The sequence below is a fragment of the Phyllobates terribilis genome, unplaced genomic scaffold, assembly GCF_046119375.1.
Source record: "Phyllobates terribilis strain yellow unplaced genomic scaffold, ASM4611937v1 Scaffold_11__3_contigs__length_659146591, whole genome shotgun sequence".
NCBI lineage: Eukaryota > Metazoa > Chordata > Amphibia > Anura > Dendrobatidae > Phyllobates > Phyllobates terribilis.
Window position 1 is genome coordinate 623,268,949 of NW_027362771.1, and position 10,493 is coordinate 623,279,441.

Below are 10,493 nucleotides of genomic sequence, written 5' to 3' on the forward strand. Positions count from 1 at the left end.
TAGGTTGGTCACACAATATAAATCCATGCCAGTTGCATGGATTTATATTGTGTGACCAACTTGTCAAGCCCTTTTACAAATTTGAGTGCTGCTCAAAATCGCTTGAAAAAACACTTAAAAAAACGCATGTAAAATCCGCATGCGTTTTTTTCTGCCAAGGAGAGGAAAAAATGTTCAGGAAATTTTTGCTTCAAATCTGCATTGTGGGCACATACCCTAAATATATTTCTAAAGGTACTATTGCTATGAAATTCTCACCAGATATTGGTAACAACCCATCTAATCTACAGAGGCAAAGAAATCAAACCATAGATGTTTTATGTGTAATAATGAGAAATGACACAGGGAAAAAGTGTTGAATACGCTTACTGAAATTTAATGAATACTTTGTGCAAAAGCCTTTGTTGGTGATGACCACTTCAAGATACTTCCTGTATGGAGAAACTAGTCGCATGCATTGCTCAGGTGTGAGATTTTGGCCCATTTTTCCACACAAACACTCTTCAAATCATCACACTCTTCAAATCCTGAAGGTTTCGTGAGCTCCTATGAATTCTGAGTTCCTACCATACATTTTCTATTGGATTCAGAACCGATGATTGGCCCGGCGATTCTAGCTGCATTTTTTTTCTTTCTCTGAATCCAATTGAGAGTTTCCTTTGCTGTGTGTTTGGGATCATCGTCTTGCTGAAATGGTCACCCTTGTTTCATCTTCATCATCTTGGTTGATGGCTGCATTTTTTTCAAGAATGTATCCGTACATTTGTCCATTCATCCTTCCTTCAGTTACATGAAGTTTGCCAGTGTTGTATGCTGAAAAACAGCCCCACACCATGATGTTACCACCTTCATACTTTACTGTTGGTATGGTGTTTTCATGATGATAGTGCCTTTTGACCTCCAAAAATGGTGTCAACACTATTAGTGCACGCACAATAATAATGTTCATATGCCCACCATATTAATAGAAATCTTATACACATGACATATGAACTATGGTAACGTAAAATATAACATTTATTAAAGAATTTGATAAAATACATATACAAAATACATATCTGGACAAAGGAAAAAGAACATACATAGAAAGGTCAGACTCAGGGGAATACAAGCAGTGTATAGATCAATAAAACATCCCTGCGCTGCCCTATTGCAAAAGGTGCTGTGGATAGCTTGATATCAGCAAATCTATACCTCAAAGTACAGTTTATTACATGGAATTACTACTTAGTGCAGAGAGAGAATATCAGACGAATATCTATATAAAGTGCTACGTGCAAATGCTCCATACTGATTATACTCTCAAAGCAACAGGATAAATGTTATCTATTGTGACTTCCTTATGGGAAATTTCTAGTAAATATCTCAAACATCCCACCTATCAAAGTAAAAAAAAAACAAAACCATGTACAATATTGGGAAGTCCAACCAAAGCATGCAATGAGGATGTGTAATAATAATTTAAGCTCACCCCTGTGTGCTGACCAGGTCCGACGCGCGTTTCGCCGCTGGCTTTGACGAGGATATTACACATCCTCATTGCATGCTTTGGTTGGACTTCCCAATATTGTACATGTTTTTTTTTTTTTTTACTTTGATAGGTGGGATGTTTGAGATCTTTACTAGAAATTTCCCATAAGGAAGTCACAATAGATAACATTTATCCTGTTGCTTTGAGAGTATAATCAGTATGGAGCATTTGCACGTAGCACTTTATATAGATATTCGTCTGATATTCTCTCTCTGCACTAAGTAGTAATTCCATGTAATAAACTGTACTTTGAGGTATAGATTTGCTGATATCAAGCTATCCACAGCACCTTTTGCAATAGGGCAGTGCAGGGATGTTTTATTGATCTATACACTGCTTGTATTCCCCTGAGTCTGACCTTTCTATGTATGTTCTTTTTCCTTTGTCCAGATATGTATTTTGTATATGTATTTTATCAAATTCTTTAATAAATGTTATATTTTACGTTACCATAGTTCATATGTCATGTGTATAAGGTTTCTCCAAAAATGGTGTGTATTATGGCATTCAAAGAGTTAAATTTTGGTCTAATCTGACCAGACTATTTTTTCTCAGTATTTCACAGGCTTGTTTAAACGTTGTTGAGCAAACTTTAAACTCACTTGAATATGCTTTTTGTTCAGCAATGGATTCTTGCTTGGTGAGCATGCATACAGGCCATGGAGGCTGAGTGTATTACTTATTGTTTGTTTTCTTTTAAACAATTGTACTGCTGACTCAGAAGTTTCAGGTGGTCTTTGGCTCTTGGACAACTCTTCTAATAATTATTTTCACTCCTCTGTCTGAAATCTAATGGGGCACACCTGGTCATGTCCAGTTTATGGTAAAATGATGTTCTTTCCACTTCCTGATTATGGCCCAAAGAGTGCTCACTGGAACCTTTTAGTAGTTTAGAAATTTCATGTAAATCCCATCATGTTTTGCAACAATAAGATTGCGAAGGTCTTGAGACATCTCACTGGTTTTACCCATCATGAGATGTTTCTTGTGTGGCACCTTAGTAATGAGACACCTTTTTATAGGCCATCAGTTGAACCAGATGATAATATTTTTCACTAAGTGGCAGGATTGCTTTCTAATCAGGTCTGAAAAGTCAGTAAGCCAAACCACCTGTCTTCCGACTCCAAGTCCGACTCCACAGCGCTGGTCACTACTGAGCATGTACATAAAGTGCAGCACAGATTTATCTCAACTAAATCCTTAGATCAGGAATAGGACAGACATTTATAGGACATTTCATAACTTTCCCAAATTCTTATGAAAACATTTACAGTACATACTGCATTGTACTACTCAACCAATTTATTAGATATTTTAGGAGTCTGAATCAGTCCATTTTATACAGAATACAACTCCGACTCCACCAAAATGGACTCCGACTCCACAGCCCTATTTCTAATTACTGACAGATTTCAGCTGGTGTCAGGACTTTCCTTGGCTTTTTGCTCCTCTCTTTCTTCATATGTTCAATACTAATGTAACACAGGTACTTTAGATGCAGTGACACAGAAACACAGAGCAGCCTGTACAGGGTTAATAAACAGGGGGAATTTATTGTAACAGGGTCAATTTCCACACAGGGAGTAACGGGAAATATGGGGACAACAAGGGAAGTAGCAGGTAACAGACTATACCCGACAATCCACAGTTTGGCTAGATGCTAGTCGAAACGGTTGTAATCTGCAGAGTTGCACTTAGCTGACTCTTGTTCCCTACAAGGCAGTTGCCGGCTGATGCCGGTGTTGTTTTCTTCTGGCTTCCCTGCCTAAACAATGCTCCGTCTTCTGGCGGCTGCGGGCAGTCTCCGGTTTGACCCGCTGAGCCCCTAGTCCATAACACTGCACCTCACTTGCTCGGCTCCACGTCTTCTGGCGGCAGTGGGCGGTCTCCGGTTTGACCCGCTGAGCCCCTAGTCCATAACACTGCACCTCACTTGCTCGGCTCCTCGGACCCTGTGTCTCTTCCCCCTCTAGTGGGGCTTGACTCCAACTGTCAACTCCCTGCTTTCCCGCGCAAACCTCCTTTTTCTCCCTCTTCCTAGACACGCCCCCAACTCCCCGGTCACCTGAGCTCTGGCTCTGGACACGCCCCCAGCTTCCTGGTCACCTGACTCCTGTGCTCGCAGTCTTTCTTCCCCCTGCAACCAGAGGCACGGCCCTGGCAGTTCCGGATCCCTTGTTCTGAAATTACTTACACCCCGGTCTTCCCCCTTACACTTTTTCCCTGTAATTTCTCATTATTACACATAATTTAATTTATGGACATCTATGCTTTGATTTTTTTTGCCTGTATGGATTGGATGCATTGTTACCGATATCTGGTGAGAATTTCATGTCACTAGCACCTTTAGAAATAGATTTACTAAGAAAATTTGTGACCCGCTGTATATTTCTGCATGTGGCACTCATATATATTTGGTTCTGAATAAATAAATATGTTTTTAAAATTCAGTTTCCATTTTTTCATCAATTGCATATCACTGATATGTCACTCCATCCAGTGACTTCCATAATTCCATGACTGTTGCAATTTGTGTTGAGTGTATTCTATGATTACTTTAGTAGAAGTATTTTGAATGATATTTATCTTTTTGCTTTGTTTTATATTTCTAGAATTTGGTCTGCCTTTCCATATATATCACACAAATTTGCTATATGCTCAGCTGTGCACACAGCAATATTGGCTTCAAAATTTACCCTAGTGCTTTATAAAAGGGGTGGTCCAAAGGTCAAATAAATTTTAATCTAAATCCCTGTCTATTTAGTGCCGCAATTTAAACTAATTTCTAATAAACTTGAGCCGGCAACACAGAGTGTACGCTGTGGTTGTGCACATTGCAGGGACTAACCCCATCCCTGAAACGAGTGTCACTGATGATGCTTCGATTCAAGAGCTCTACTTTTGTCTGACCAGAGCACATTCTTCCAAAACGTATTAGACTTTCTCAGGTAAGTTTTGGCAAACTCCAGCCTGGCTTTTTTATGTCTTGGGGTAAGAAGTGAGGTCTTCCTGGGTATCCTACCATACAGTCCCTTTTCATTCAGACGTCGACGGATAGTACGGGTTGACACTGTTGTACCCTCGGACTGCGGGGCCGCTTGAACTTGTTTGGATGTTAGTCGAGGTTCTTTATCCACCATCCGCACAATCTTGCGTTGAAATCTCTCGTCAATTTTTCTGTCCACATCTAGGGAGGTTAGCCACAGTGCCATGGGCTTTAAACTTCTTGATGACACTGCACACGGAAGACACAGGAACATTCAGGTCTTTGGAGATGGACTTGTAGCCTTGAGATTGCTCATGCTTCTTCACAATTTGGTTTCTCAAGTCCTCAGACAGTTCTTTGGTCTTCTTTCCTTTCTCCATGCTCAATGTGGTACACACAAGGACACAGGACAGAGGTTGAGTCAACTTTAATCCATGTTAACTGGCTGCAAGTGTGATTTAGTTAGTGCCAACACCTGTTAGGTGCCACAGGTAAGTTACAGGTGCTGTTAATTACACGAATTAGAGAAGCATCACATGATTTTTCAAACAGTGCCAATACTTTTGTCCACCCCCTTTTTTAGGTTTGGTGTGGAATTGTATCCAATTTGGCTTTAGGACAATTCTTTTTGTGTTTTTTAATTGAAGACAAATTAAATGAAGATAATACTACCAAAGAATTTGTGATTGCAATCATTTTCAGGAAGAAACTGAGTATTATCTGACAGAATTGCAGGGGTGCCAATGCTTTTGGCCACCACTGTAATTATCCTTCTTTCAGAGTTTGGTTTTACCAGTTAGATGTTGTCTTGAGTTTAAATGAGGTTGAAACAATATGATGAAGCACTTGGGTATAAACATGCAGATTACTAGAGTCCAAGTTGAGAACTGTATAGCAAAGATCTCCATAGCTACTGCATATTTTCCACTTGCACTTAGGTATGCTGGTATAAAAGAAACCCAGACCGTGAGAAAGGCCAACATGCTAAAAGTAATGAATTTTGCCTCATTGAAGCTGTTTGGAAGCCTTCGTGCTAAAAAAGCAACAATAAAACTAATGGAAGCCAAAAAGAAGAGGTAGCCTAACATGCCCCAGAAAGCAAACTTAGATCCTTCATTGCACTCAACAATTATGACTCCAGGTTGACTTTGTATGTTGTATTCCATGAATAAAGGAGCATAAAGGACCCAAGAAATGCACAAAAGAAGTTGTACAATGGTTGAACGCACAATGATTGCATAGGACAACCATGGGCTAGTCCATTTCTTTAGATTGCTGTCAGGTTTAGTGGCCATAAAGGCAAATATCACTATGATAGTTTTGTCCAGTATTCATGAAATGCAAAGAGTAAATATGATTCCAAATGCAGGTTGTCGGAGGAGACACATTTCAGGTTGTGGATAACCAATGAATGTCAAAGAGGACATAAAACAGAGAAAGGGTAAACAGGAGAAGACAACTGATAAAGTAATTGTTGGCTCTTACAATTGGAGTCTTCTTAAACTATGAAAAGGCAAAAAGACAGAAAATGGAATCAATGATGAGAAAACAGCTATAGCAGCCAAGGTTGCTCCCAAGGGTTCTTGGGATGACAGAAAATCTCGAGGTTTTGGGAGACATTTATCCTTAGCAGTATTGGGCCATTCATTCCAATGGCAATGGGAACATTCAAGGGAATCTGAAAGGGAAACATTGAGATAACGTGCACGCATGATAGACCTTCATCAATCTTATCAAACATATTCATGGATTGATAGAGATTTTACAGCAGCTGGAGAACAACAGGTTGCTGGATATGATACTGTAGCTCACCTGTCTGGTTAGATATCTCTCCAGTTGCGCAGGAAACACATAGGAAACAACAAGCTGGAGCATCTTCTTCCACCAGTCTTTGAAATCCAGGAGGGCATATTGGTGTGCAGACTGAAGGAGGAACCTTGTATAATATATAAACAGCATTTTACATCCTTCATGCAGTCAGTCATTAGACATCATTACTTTCAGCACTCAGGATAGATGGATAAATATGTATTAATAGCATATAACTCCATAAAGTACACTCCCTGACAGAAGTTATGTCGCTTATCCATGTTATGTAAATAAAAGCTTATAACCTGACGTTAAATTCATCCATTGGTTTTATAAATTACTCTTTTGAAAGCTGAAACCCTCCCAAATTTGGTTTAGGTAAAGAAAATAAATTGGCAGCAATGCTGAAATATTGATCATTTAATGAACACAGAATGGTCAGATTTTGGCAAGACAAAAGTTTTGTCACCTGGTCATATAATGCACCCAATCCGAGTTTACATCCTCACCAGTGCTCAGTAAATGATCGGTTAATTAGTGAGTGTGTATAAAAAGAAACTCGGCACCCCAAGCCTTCACTTGAACTGCAACTTGAGCTCTGACGACATGCCAAAAGTCCACCCTGCGACCAAAGCCTTGTTTATCAAGAGGCTGAAGACCAGATCCACTGCAGAGGTGGCTGGCACCTTTAATGTGTCTCAGCGTCAAGTACAAAGAATTAAAAAAAGATATGAAGAGATTGGAGATGTGTTTGACAAGCCCAGGTCTGGCAGACCCCGCAAGACAACTGCTCAGGAGGAACGTTTGTTGGTTAGAAAATCCAAAGCAAGCCCCTCTTCCACTGCAGCAGAGCTCCAACAGGCCTGGTCACCTCAAGTCCCTGTGTCAACTAGAACAGTTTGTAGGATTCTGTCTCGAAATGGCCTCCATGGTCGAATCAGTGCCCAGAAGCCAACAGTGAACAAAAGGCAAATAAAAAAACGTGTGGCATTTGCAAAGTCCCACAGCCTGCTAAACAGATGGACGCTGGAAAAGTGGCAGAAGGTGGATCTCTCTGATGAATCTTCAGTAGAATTACACCACAGCCGCTGCAAATACTGCAGGAGACCTACTGGAGCCCGTATGGATCCAAAATACACCCAGAAAACAGTTACATTTGGTGGTGGAAAGATCATCGTCTGGGGTTACATTCAGTATGGGAGTGTGTGAAACATTTGCAAGGTGGAAGGCAATATCAATAGCCTAAAATATCAAGAAGTATTAGCTACCTCTTACATTCCAAATCATAAAAGGAGTCAAATTCTGCAGCAGGATAGAGCTCCATCTCATACATCCATCCCTACAACAAAGTTCCTCCAGGCCAAAAAGATCAAGGTGCTCAAGGACTGGCCAGCCCAGTCACCAGACATGAACATCATTGAGCAGGTTTGGGGTAGGATGAAAGAGGAAGCTTGGAAGACAAAACCAAAGAATCTAGATGAACTCTGGGAGGCATGTAAGACGGCATTCTCTGCTATTCCTGACGACTTCATTAATAAATTGTATGAATCATTGTTGAACCGCATGGATGCAGTCCTTCAAGCTCATGGAAGTCACACAAAATATTAAATATGACTCTAATAGCACCACAACTTCATTCACCAATGTTATGCAACATATATTTGTATTTTAAGATAATTATTTGATTGAATATCACATTACTTTCTGTGGGCGACAAATCTTTTGTCTTGCCAAAATCTGACCATTCTGTGTTCATTAAATGATCAATATTTCAGCATTGATGCCAAATTATTTTCTTTACCTAAACCAAATTTGAGAGGGTTTCAGCTTTCAAAAGAGTAATTTATAAAACCAATGGATGAATTTAACGTCAGGTTATAAGCTTTTATATACATAACATGGATACGCGACATAACTGCTGTCAGGGAGTGTACTGTTGGATGCTTAGGGTTAGCCTACATAAAATAGAAGTGTCCATTGTCTCTATAGTGACAAAAGGCAACCCAACATTAGGTAAGCATTGACCTCCAACCTGGGACTACTCAAGTGTTATTAATCTACAATTCCTAGCATGTCTCAAGAATAGAAAAGGTTGAGCTCTTAAGTTAGGCATCGCTAGTATAAATTGAGTTTTCTCCTAACTATGATTCATAGATTGGATCGAATAACTTCTGCATCCTTTTGTGTCTGCATAAGGCTTTGTGTTAGTATGATATTGATATGATATGATATTGATGATATGATCAGATATTATAGCTTCATGTTAAGAAAACATGTAGTTTCTCATGTGTTATCAGTTGGATACTTGGTGCATGTACCACAACAATTGTAATTTTGAGTTATCAATCAATGTGGTACAAAGTAGTAAGGTAAGCGTAAGTCATACCTGACCATGACCATTGGGCCACATTAAAACACTTCGGTTGATGAGAAATCTTCTTCCCTCTACATAGGTTGTATTATAGTATCCAATTTTCACATGGCTCAGTCTACCATTCGAATCTGGCTGCCAGTTGACAACATCGTACTGGGCAGTTGGGTCTCCATTCTTATCAAAAAAAATCTCTCTTCCATTGTCTAATGTAAGTCTTACATTCTTGATGTAGTAAGACAGCTGATAAAGAGATAAAAATTTTAGATCAAATCAGACAAAATTATAAATTACTATATATTCTCCTTGTGCCAAAAGGATTGGGTATAGCTTAAAGGGGTACATAGGTTGCAAACTGGCTCAGGTCTCTAAAAGGATCCACAGACTCCTCTGCCACTTGAGAAAATACTAGTGTTCGGAAACTCATGATAATAGCCCCTGAGAAAGCAACTACCGTGAAACGCGCGTTGGGGAGTCTGGGCTGGTATGCTGTCATCACATAAACAATGGGTAACTATTATTCTGTATGCTGACATTTTGTCATATTCCCACTCAACTGCCTTATGCTCATGTGGTGCTATGCAACACCAATGAAATTGATCTCTATTACTTATGGTGCTGCACACACCACACTGTAGCTGTATATATGTAGCGAAGTGTTAGGGGAAATCGATCAACTTATTGGTTTGGTATATACTTCATGCTATTGACATTAATACTGTCATCTCTTGATCATATTTCCCTAACGATCAGTATTACTAGGCTCTAAGCTTATGAACAGTCTATAGCAAAATCATATTACTTAAGCAGTTATTTTTCTAGCATAATATAAGCTTCACAGTTTGCATGAATGATGTTCATTCTAAGCTTTACTATCCCATTTGTTTGTTTCTTGATTGGCAGTACCCTTGGCCCTCATATTGGGTTTATTCTTCACTTTTGCCTATATATTGTTCGATATCTGTTTTTAATTAATTGTTTAATAAACTATATTTTTTTTTACTAAGGAACACAAAAACTGCCACTAAATAAGTGCAGCTTCAACAGGAAGACATAAAACTCATGGCTTAAAAATATAATTTTTATTTAGATATACAAATAGAAACTGACAAGAATAAAAAAATGGTAAAAAAGCAGGAACCCTTGAGTTCCCTACATATCAGCTCGCTCAAACGTGCGATAATTGCACTAAATCCATTAGTTGGGTATAAAAATATCCCCCTGCAAGTAATTACCATAAGCAGTATAAGCCCAAGTACCAAAAATAGCAATAGTTAGGTCCCATTAGATATATAAGGTGCTAGTGCATGTAGAGACTGATCCTAACTAATATAAGCAAATAATAAGGTAAGCAAGTAATAAGATAAACATAGACCAGGTAGTATGTCTTAGTGCTTCCAAGGGAAAGGTAGTAGTGTATATATAGATACAAGTGTATATAAAGATCCAAAGATTAAGGTATATTACTTACAAAAAGAGAGAGAGCTTGTAGGGAACCAACCCCGATGACGCCGTTTCGCGAGTGCTTCTTCAGAGGGGGCGTGTGTATGTGTAGATGCTGTCCCGTTTTATATACATTCTCAACCAGCTGTAGACAATGAATGTGGATGATGGAGGGGTTCGGCGCATGCGTGCATTTACTTGGATGGCCGCAAAACTAAATGGACTTCCTGTTACAGGCGCCTGACACGCATGCGGTGGAACGCATGAAGTGTCCATTGCGCATGACAGGAAGTCCCGCGGGTGCGTTCAAGTGCATGCGCACTCTCCATAGAGAAATCCCCATATGGACGTGG

General features: G+C 39.4%; 1 pseudogene; it reads right to left on the minus strand.

Moving 5' to 3' along the window:
- Nucleotides 1–5,293: 5,293 nt before the first annotated feature.
- Nucleotides 5,294–9,124, minus strand: LOC141167426 (vomeronasal type-2 receptor 26-like; annotated as a pseudogene).
- Nucleotides 9,125–10,493: the final 1,369 nt, after the last annotated feature.